This window comes from Magallana gigas, chromosome 9 (assembly GCF_963853765.1).
Source record: "Magallana gigas chromosome 9, xbMagGiga1.1, whole genome shotgun sequence".
Taxonomy (NCBI): domain Eukaryota; kingdom Metazoa; phylum Mollusca; class Bivalvia; order Ostreida; family Ostreidae; genus Magallana; species Magallana gigas.
Window position 1 is genome coordinate 3,560,538 of NC_088861.1, and position 12,174 is coordinate 3,572,711.

Genomic DNA, 12,174 nt, shown 5'->3' on the forward strand with positions numbered 1-12,174 from the left:
TGATCCATTCCAATACAAATCGTCCATCATTTTCGCCAAACAAGTGCTTTGACTTTAACTACAGAGATTTTTGTACCAGAATCCATTTTGCTTATCTGCACCAGTGCATCAGATGCAACAATAAACATCCATTAATTCGCTGCATGGACACTCAAACTCCTACACACCCAAATTGTCAGTCATTTCGAGGACAAGGATTTACATTTAGACCGTCTCAGTTTCAGTCCACCTATCAACCAAGGCAAGTCTTACCACAGTCAAAAGACACAACAAATACTGGAACATTTAATTAATTACCCAGATAGAGAGGCAGGATATACTTTAAGGGAGGGTCTAGTTAACGCGTTTTAGTTGCAATACGAGGGTCCCCGGATTCCAAATTTTAGTAGCAATTTAGTGTCTGCAAAACAGCATCCAAATGTTTTACAAGAGAAAATGGAGGAGGAAATTACAGAAGGGCGTATGACAGGCCCCTTTCAGTCTCCCCCTATGTTTAGCTTTCATGTGTCCCCCATAGGTGTTGTTCTAAAAGTTGTTGGCGGTTGGAGAATGGTAATGCACCTTTCATACCCACCGTCTGCAAGCATTAATCACAACATTGACCCTATTCACACAACAGCAAAATACACATCATTTGACACAGTCATTCAAACAATTAGTCAATTGGGGAGAGGGACAATTATTGCAAAATCTGATATAAAAAGCGCCTTTCGTTTACTTAGGATATTCCCAAGGGATTTTGAATTATTAGGTTTACAGTTTCAAGGTAAATTCTATTTTGATAAGTGCTTGCCATTTGGATGTTCCATTTCATGTAAACTATTCGAAATGATTTCAACATTCTTAGAGTGGTTACATAAGAAAAGATCAGGGTTCAAGACCATTCATCATTACTTAGATGATTCCATCTTCATAGGGAGTGCTAACACAAGTCAGTGTATATTTATTATGCAAAATTTTGATGAGTTGTTTGGAAATTGATGTACCCTTGAATGCAGAGAAAACAGTCTCGCCCACTACTGATTTATTTTTTCTTGGTCTGGAAATAGACACGGTCAAAATGCAAATCTCTATTCCACAGGAGAAAGTATATCAATTTTCTACTCTGTTAAAATTTTGGGTAGGTAAGAAGGAAATTAAGTTGTCGGAGCTTTAGTCATTAGTGGGTAAGTTAAATTTTTCAGTAAGGCTATACCAGGTAGTAGAGCGTTTAATCGCAGGTTTTACAATGCTATGATAGGAACTAGTAAACCAAATCATCGGATATCTGGGTCCATGCGTCAAGATATGAAAACCTGGATCGAATTCTTGGATAGTTTTAATGGGGTGGTATACTTTCCGGACAGTGAGTGGAGTACCTCAGATAGACTGAAACTCTTCACAGATAGTGCAGGGTCAGCAGAATTAGGTTGTGTTTGTAATTTTCAGGACCAATGTATGTTCCTTCAATGGCCAGGACAATGGGCTTACAATGAAATTTTGCGTGATATTACTTTTCTAGAGTTAGTTCCAATTGTGTTGTCATTGATGGTCTGGGGAAGCCTCCTGCATGATAAAAAATTATCCTTTTCATAGACAATATAGCTTTGGTTCATATTTTAAACAAACAGTTATCTAGGTCAGAGCGTGTCTTTTCATTATTTAGGCCCTTTATGCTAGTTGCTTTAAAGTACAATATTCAGTTTAAAGCCAACCACTTCCCATGCAAACTTAATCAAATAGCTGACTCTATTTCCCGCAAAAAGTGGGACACTTTCAGGAGCCTGGCACCTGCAGCATACACACAACCTCAGCCCTTTCCAATTCCAGACCTTGCTCTCTCAAATGAAATAGAGCGTTTATTCAGTGCATCTATATCGGTAAACACTAGCGAAGCATACAGGGTAGGGATCCAAGCGTTTGAACAGTTTTGTGTTGGCAAATGATTGTCACTGCTGGTTTGGCCGCCACCCGACACACAATTAAACATGTTTATTGCACATCTATCAATTAGACACTACAAGCACTCGACTGCAAAATCATACATTGCAGCAATAAGCTTCAAATGCAAAAGTCATACATTATATGAGCCGAAAAAAAAACTTTGTCACCCAAAAGCTACTCCAAGGTATTAGAACAACCTCCAATACAGCAGACACACGGTTACCAATCACACTGGACATTTTACAAACCATTATCCTTAACCTTCAATTTGTTTGCTATAGCAATTATGAAACCTCATTGTATAAGGCTACCTTCTCCCTTGCAGTCGATGCATTACCTAGGATAAGTGAAATTGCTCTATCTAAGGGTAATTCACATGAAACCATAATCCAAGGCCAAGATGTTTCACTGCATTACATGGAATAACGTGCCCAGTAAAAGAAATGCAGGAGTTTTTGCAAGTGCGGCCAATCATAACAGGGCTATTATTTTGTCATTTTGCGGGAAAACCATTAACAGGGTATCCGTTTAGTGCAGTCCTAGCTAAGGTCTTGGCAATGTCATCTATTGATAGTAAGAATTTTAAGTCGCACGCCTTTCGGATAGGAGCAGCTACTACATTAGTGCTTCAGGGCGAAACACAACATGCCATCCAATTGGCAGGTAGATGGCAATCTAATGCCTATTGCACTTATATTCTTTAATGATAAAAATTATTGGGCTAGTCTAATATACCATAATACATTAATTATTTGTAGTAAATAGTAGCTAAGCTTAACATATATTTGTTAATGATAAGAGTTATTGGGCTAATCTTATATCATACATTCATTATTTGTAGTAAATAGTAGCTAAGCTTAACATCTACCAAGTTTTGTGCAGATAGGTGTCAATAAAGTGTGGGTCATAGGATTCTCCATTGTCAAGAGAGCAAGCATAGATTCCAGGGAACGAAAAGGGGATTAAACCTTGGAATAGCTAATACTGAAATATGGTGGCAAGGCTATGCACATGGAGGCATGGTCCTTAGTCAGTTAATTTCCAAGCTTCGAGCGAGTGCTGCGAAGAATTGAGAATGACCCTAATATATTAATTATACACTGCGGAGCAAATAGTTTAGAGCTCATTGAGTTAAAGTCATTGCTGGAAAAGCTCCAAGCCACACTGGAACAAAGAGCCAAGCTTTTCCCTCGTTCTAAATTGGTATGGTCAAACCTGCTCTCTAGGTTCAATTGGAGGTATTCAGAAGATATTAAGGCCATGGAGGACTCGAGAAAAAAGTCAATAGGAAAGCGAAGCAAAATTGTTAGTTACGGCCATGGGTGGGAGTTTTATTAAACACACTCAGTTTGACAGTAAGGACCTAAAATTATTTCATGATGACGGTGTTCAATTGTCAAAAAAGGGAAACGATTCATTTCTAGAAAACATTGAATAGGTTGTTACATCGTAACTCAAGGTTGAGGGGGAAAAATGAGCGAGCTCTGGCTGCTGGTGACCATCTGTGTTGAGGTACTGCCGCGTCACTAATGGTCTTTGGTCCTCCCATTGTGGTGGTTGCAGTTCCATAAATGCCCGTAATAGACTTGCATCAGACAACAGGCATTTATGGCCCTTGCAAAGCGTATTTGGACTGCACCTCAACACAAATGGAAAAGTCGAAACATATTCTAGACTCATGACGTCATATTGGACAGTTGATCCTAATTCAAATCAATAATGATTGATATGCACATGTTAAAATTTTTGTCCATTTACTTGTCATTCGAGATTGCTTATATCATGTATATAGCTAAAGTGATGTGAAAATATTCATTATAACGTTAATGCACTTGTGTTTACCAAGTGCATGATTACGTCATATTTGCTTATTGATAATTGATAACGTCATATTTGCTTGTTGATGACGTCATAATTACGTAATAGTTGCCGATTGATAACGTCATGTTTGCTTAATGTTTGTTGCTTTGCTTTTGCTTGCTTGCTTTTATTGGGGGCGGGCCAGCAGTAGCCTCACCGCGACCAGAAGCGCCAAATAAACTATTATCAGATAACTTGGTTTTCATGTTATTTTTATCAGGTATCTGGGATAAATAATATTATATTATATTATGCTATATTGTATAATATAATAATATCGTATATGATAATGTATTATATTACATGGCTTCGAGGGCGACATACCAGAATATTTGCCCCGAGGTGACAGGAAAGCCCTGGAGTGTTATATCGCCCGATGCCGAAGGCATGTAATATATGTTATATAACATTTTTAAACAAATCAAACTCGGGTTATCAACATATTTATTTAATTCACAAGGCAGAGGGAAACGTTTTTAAAACACTCACGCTTGAGTTTATCACTTTTGTCGTATTTGCCAAATTTTTTCATTAATTAAACTACCGAGTTCATCTGAATTTAGATGAACAAACCGCAGACGTTGGCCTGACATGTTGAAAATTCGCGGATCTGATTACGTTTGCTTAGCAACTGGCTCGTTGAATTTCGAACCCGACGTAATTAATATGAAGAATTCTTGCACGCGATGGTGATATTACAGTTTCGGGAGGGCAATATAACTATTTCCTGTGAAATATAACTGTTTCCGGGAGGGCAATATAACTGTTTCCGGTGTGATTTAGCAATTTTCAGGGCATAGTAATAAAATAATCTCATTTGTGACATAATGAGAAAACTTATTCAAAAATGGTATATAATATGATATTGGTTTATGTAATATATTACCATACCACATGAAGATGTATTATATGATATTTTAATATATAATATTGTATTATATTTACATTATTACATATTAGGTTTGTTACTGACTGTGTACAGAAATTTGTGGGGTCGGTAAAGTCCATAGAAGGCGAGGCGGAGCCGATCCCACAAATTTCTTTACACAGTCAGTAACAAACCTAATAAGTTTTTGTTTTGTCGAGGGCATAAAGTTTGATATGAAAACAAATAAAAGATAATACATAATATTAAAATTTATATCTTAATTCTCTAATTTTTTACCTTTCTCGTCAGTCGTCCGTGCAAACCTGGACGCCATATTGTAGGATCATAATATTACGTCACGGGCACAGGGGGGTCACTCTTAATATTTTGGGGCTTAAAAATCAAAGGTATGGTTGAACATTTGTGTAGAAAATAAGCTTAAATAACGTTACGTCCGCCATGTTGCCGTATAAATATTGAAGCTCGCAGTGTAAAGACATTTATAAGACAATCACATGGCGCTATTCATCCAATGACGTCGAGACATTCCAGTCCGAGGCAATACAAAATACGATATTGTAAAGATATTGTGTTATATGATAAATTACTATTAATATCACTAATATTGTATCATATGATATGATAAAATGTTGTATCAAATTATATTGTAAAATGTGATACAATATCATATTTTACATCAAATATATACAATATCATACAATACAATATCATACTATATTATACAATATGATATCATTTGTTACAATATTGTGATGTATTATGTGATATGATATTCTATTTGTATTTTATATTGTATTGATAAACATTGTATCTTATAATGCCATATGATTATCAATAATTTTTTAACATATGATATATTTTTACTGTGTCAAAACAGTATCCATAAATAACCAAGATCATAAAGTATGATTTTCATATAATATTATAAAGGTGGTCTCATAAAGGTGATGCGTCATCTCGATGAGCTTTGTAATCTGTGATTACCCATGGGTTTTTTTCGAACAAAAAAATTGTATCAACTGTAAACATTTTTTTCCATTTAATTGTTTGATTACTAATTTAAGTGACATCAATTTTTATTTCCATTATAGTTGAGGGTTTGTTTGTTTGTTTTTGTTTTTTACATATAATGTAATATTTCAGACAACAGTCTTTCGACTTTGCCATAATAAACTTTAAAATTTTCATTTTTCTTTGATTAATCATCATGTAATACAGTACCCATACTTGTTTATTAAGTACTTTTTAAACAAAAATTGGTATATGTTGCAGTGCAACAGGCTTATTAAATTTAAATCATAAAATTTAAAAATAAAATAAATAATATAAATAAATAAAATCAATAAAATTCATTAGATATTTCCTTAAAAGGAAATATATCGTTTACTTCAACATTGCGCTTTTTGGTTAACAGCAATATATTTATATAGAGACGATTCCACAAAACAGAAAAAGAGATCATTTAGAATCTACATATCAAAACTATGTTTTTCTCAACATTCACAAGAACTGTCAATTTTTTCACGTACGAATGTTTTAGAAAGCACAAATGCTGATTTTGGCAACTGATGGATAAGCTGCTTAATCTATTTTTGATTTTTATATGGTGTGTCGTTATGTGTCATTAATCGCTGTTAAATCGTTCTTTTGCAATTACTTTTTACAGACGTATTTTTAAATCATTGATCTTTGAAAACTGTTTTTCTATTTCAATGAATTTATCTCTTGTTTCAGCATTGTATTTATCAACTTAAACGACTTAAATATTACAATTACAATTCCGGGCACGTCCAACTCGGGAAATATATTGAATTGAACAAAAACAAACCGGATAACAGACATTTCAATAAAAAGCAAATTTAAAACTGGGATCAAGCATTTTACTTAGCAGTATATTGCATTTAGTGACATGTAAATTGAAATCCTATTAAATTGTGATAAATAACTTGGACATTTATTTTTCCTGCTTTTTTGAAATTTAATGCCCAAACATAGTCTCTGCAGAAGGGTAGTATATCTCAAGAAATTGGCATACAAGAGGCGTTGAGGAAATTCATTGGACTTATATTAGAATTTTCTCTTGATCCTTAATGTATGATGAGTTTAACACCATTGATGATGAAATACTGGATCAGTTAGCGGGCAGTGATCTCGTATAGAACAAAAGCTGATAAAACCGACTCTCCTTCTCCTGCGACATTCTTTCTTTATTTCTTTATTTCTAGATAGCCATGTGGCTCATAGGCATATAATACATACAATAAACAGGAGAATGGCAGGGGATTCTACATGATATATATTAAATGGTATATCATATTATTAATATATAATAGATATGTAAATGAGACAGATAACATCAAAATGGATTAACATATTAAATTTTCTCTCAGCTTCGAAGCTTTCAATAAATATTGACAAAGCTTCTGAATAGATTTGAAGTTATCAGAACTAAACAGCTGTATAGATTTGAAAAAGGAAGGTTTCTTATAGTAGTAAGGTTTTATGTATTTTCTCGAATATTCGAAAAAGCAGGACAGATCAGATCAAAACGAAATTCACCTTCTATCTCTTGAGAATTACACAAAGAACATTTACGGTCATTTCTAGGTATGTTTTTATACCTTCCGTTTTCAAGGTTTAAGGAATGCGCTGATATTCTATATTTATATAACAGAGACTTTTCTTAATGTGACAACCGTTTCATAAGATATTTATGTAAACAAAAATGTGAAGCTATTTCCTTGTACACTACACATTTTGAAGAATTTTCAAAAACACTATAACAATTCTGTATGAACGCGTCCGTAAGGCGCTGTTCAACTAGAAGAACAACTTGTTTAACATTAGTAACTTCTTGTTATTTCCAAAAATGTCCAAGTCCCAGACAATAAAGTTCATTTCTAACTGGGCTTACCCAGTTTTTACATTTTTCATGTTGTTTTTCATATTCATATAACATTTCCTTATAACAGTTCTGAAGCATAAAATTTTTTGCAAGCTACACCAGTATTTCAAAATACGAAGTTTTCTTACATACATAGGGTATCTACCAAATTCAAAGTAAACCATAACATTATTCGTAGATTTTCGAAGCGACATAATTCTTTTTAAAAAATCAGTATGTATTTTTTCAACTTGTTGGGCTTTATGAAAACCCGAAGTTTCACATCCAGAGTTCAGGACAAACTAATATCTCTATCAAATAAAGAGAGCGTAGTCTTAACATTTAGACTATTTTCTTTAACCTTTTCAACAGTAAAACAAACATTTTATTTTCTTGTATTGCGATTGAGTTTTGAGTAGAGTCAAATTTGCCATTATACTTGAAATTAACACCAAGATAAGCAAATACGTCAACAATTTCGAGCTCTGATCATAAGAACATTTTTCAGAGCTTTTTAATTTACCACCATTTCCAAGGACAACCATTTTTGTTTTCTTAACATTTACCTCTAGCTTCCATCTATCTGTACACGCTTTTAGTGTATATAACATTTTTGAAGCCCTTTTATACTTTCTGAAAATATCACAGTATCGTCAACATACAAAAGTAAAAATAGGTTCAAATCTTGAAGCTCAGGGATTTGACAGCAGTTTGAAAGTAATTTATTTTCTAGATCATTAATAAATAATGAAGGCAACATGGGTGAGAGTGCATCACCTTTAATAAGACCTGACTGTAAAGGAAAATAATCAGAAAATTGACTATTAACTTTCACACAGCTTCTAATTCATTATACATAGATCTAATAATATTCAACAATTTTCCATTAATACCAGCTTTAACCAATGAATGTCACAGTTTAGTGTGTTGAATGCTGTCGAACGCCTTTTTATAGTCAACAAAACAACAATACAAACGTGTCTTGTCATTCAAAGTTTTGCTTATTAATGAGTGTAAAACAAAAATAGCATCTCTTGTCCCTGATCCAGGTTTAAACCCAAACTGTGTGTCACTTACTATTTTATTATTCTAACTCCACAACAACAGACGTTTATTCAAGATAGATGTGAATAATTTTGAAATATGGCCTAAAAAAGTTATGCCCATATAATTATCTAGATTATTTACATCACCTTTTTTATGAATGGGGACAATTATTCCTTGTGACCAAACAGTTGGGTAACAACCGGCATTCAAAATGACATTGAACAGCTTTGTTAAAAAAGGTGAAAATACATTTGAAAAGCTTTTGAAAAAAATCATTAAGTACAATATCAAAACCTGCAGACTTATCTATTTTTGAATAAGCAATTGCTCTGGGTTTTTTTTCATCAATTGTAAAAGCAGGTAGAAGTCATATTTGAAACAAAATATTGTTCATATAATACACGAGAAAAAACAAGTTATAAATATTTGCTCAGAGTTTCCAAAATGGCATTGTCAAGAACACGAAACCAGGACTAAGAACCTGTTTTTCTTTCTTATTAATAAGGTAAGATCAATTCACCGTCAAAACTTTTAAGGTGAAATACTGGAATGAATATACCTACTCAGAATAAACCCAGAAAGTATAGTCATATCCTAAATTACAATTTGCTACTACATATTACATATTTAAGGAGAAACAGAAAAAGGTATCAATGAACGCATTAGTTTTAGAGGTCAAACAGGTCATTTTATGTTTTTAAAAAACTAATTTCACCAATTTAATAAATTTTAGAGAAACGCATTGCTTTCTTTTTACATTATTTAAAACTTTGAGTTGTAGGTGGCTTTAACAATTTAAATATACATTCCTCAAAAGATATTGTATATCCGGTAGTTTTCACGATTATCTTTTTTCAGCTGGAGGTCTGTAGCTCCTGGTCTGGAATCATTCAGAAGGATGACCTATGAGGTACAGTGTCACCCATTGAAAAAAAAATTGTGTATATATTGAGCACAACATCGTGCGCTAGTTTTTTTTTTTATTTTTGCGTAAATTATGTGAAAACAATTAGTACCATTAAGTTCTTTATGCAATTAACTACTGATATCGTTGCTTTCATTGGCTCAGACTTCCTCCGAAAAACGCCACCTACCTCGGAAAATCAGTGTATGTGTACAGTGTATGTTTATTTACATTGAAATCGAGAGTTGCCATTTTTGCATGTAAACAGAATGCACCACTTCACCTTACGGGGCTGGTGATGCTGTTTAAAATACTGTCAGAGGCAAGTCTGTAGTGAATTGCACGCGGAATTTACTGGTAATAACCGTTTTCATAAAATTTGTGTGTTAATGAGGTTAATCAGTCAAAAACAAGCGTACGTTTTCATGCACAATAAATACACAATTTAAACAATAGAAGGCACTGTAGCTTCAGGTCATCCATCCAATTTTTTTTCAGACCGGGAGCTACAGACCTGCAGCCTATCTCATGTTCGCTTTGTTTGCGATCTCTTACAAGTCTTAAAAACTAATATTGAACATGCAGAAAATTATATTATTTTCTATAGAAACTTTTCAAATCGCAAAAAATGACTTACCTAAATTAAGGTAGTCCATCCATAACTATCATATTTCTAATAGATTGCAAGTTTGATCTCTAAAATCTTAGTGTGATTTTAAGGAGTTTATTAAATAACAATTATTCACCTTTGAAATCTTAATAAAATCTTAAGAAAAATTAATATTAATAACTTTTTAATATGCTGAACTTAACGTTAAAGTTAGGAAAATGCATTTTTAGATATATTTCTTTAGTAAAAGTAGTTTTCTCAGATTATTCTTGGTAAAAAGTTTCAAAATTTTTCTTTTTTTTCGAATATGCTAAAGATTTCACAGTTTACAATACATATTTTCAGAAAATGATTTTTTTTAAATTTTCCTAAAGGGCAGACAACTCTTTTAAAAACTTTTAAGTGCAAAAATTTCATTTAATTGACTTCATACATACACCCGAGTTTGGTTTATGTCAGCCTCATAAAAGCTTTAAAATACGTATTTGATGTAGTATAGATCAACCAAAAGCGTTAAATTTGCCTTAGTTATGGATGGACTACCTTAAAAATACTACACATTTACCCCCATTTTCGCAAAATTTGTGACCATCGACAAAATTTTGATACACTGTATCATCAAGTATGAACAGTTTTAATTTGTTAGTAGTAAAGAAATATTTGAGTATTGATCCTTACATACGGGTCAACGTGATTTATACTTCCTTATCTTGCTGCAGATAAAAGTTGAAATTATGAAATAGACTTGAATGAATTGTAAAATAAGCATGCAAATGCAAGCATTGAGAAAACAGTTAAATTACATGTAGTCTCATCCGCAGATCACAAAGAATTATGAACTATTTCAGATAGAACATCAGCACGATTCATCCATAAATTCCCTTGCAAAAGATAATATTTTTTATCTCATGGAAGATTAGATGAATGTTTATTGATGATTTATATCTATGACTTTTGAGGTTAAGCATATGTGTCGATCGTTTTGTGATCGATTTATACTTTAACCAATATATACAAAGAACACTTACTAAACGGTGTAAAGCCAAACTTCAATGACTATAAATGCATGAGAAATTCGCCCTATAAGAGTGACCTGTCACTTAGAAAAAAAAATCAACTCTCTCTCTCTCTCTCTCTCTCTCTCTCTCTCTCAATTTCCCAATTGCATTTGCATTAGACAAAGGACATGTTATAAATGGCAAATTACAATCAAATTGGTTTAAATTCAGGTTTAGTGTGGGATGTGTTGAATGACACGACCTTACAGCTACTACATGTAAACTGTATTCAATGGCACGAGGCAAAGTGTACACATTCATCAACAGGAAGAATGCTCGTTACACATGTTCCCAAACTTGAAGAATTACTCTTACATGTATCTACTCTAAATTCAAGAGAGAGAGAGAGAGAGAGAGAGAGAGAGAGAGAGAGAGAGAGAGAGAGAGAGAGAGAAAATGGCTAACGACACGAACAATAAAAATTGTCAAATTTTCGGGACAACCAGTCCCTTCTTCAGGACCCAAAAATAAATTACATGAATAAAAAACAAAGAAAACAAAATGTAAAGCTACTACTAAACTACTTAAGAAACTATAAAAAAGAACAGCTACATTATAAACATTTGTTTACCTTCTTAAAGAAGGTGTTGATACTGTCGCCGATCGCTCTAAAGTAATCAATCGACTGCCAACTTCACGCCTGATTAAGTTTATTAGCTAATTAAAATTGACGTCCGAGTTAATAAATGAAAATTTGAACCCCATTTGTTAACTCGTACGGCACTTATGACATAGACTCGAAGTGTACTGAATACATTGGTAAAAGTTCCAAGTCTCTATATCTTATGGTTTCAAAGGAGTAGCGATAACAAGTATTTAGTATAATAGGGGCAATAACTATAATTATTCAAAAGTGTGAGCCAAGGGGCTATTTTTTTTAAACAACTTAAGATGTCCTACTATGTCCATGAAAAAGTTTTTTTCTAGCACCCTAAACAAAACAAAGAAAACAAGAGGTCTTTCACCTGAAAGGTGGAAAGACCTAAAAAGGCAAGTATA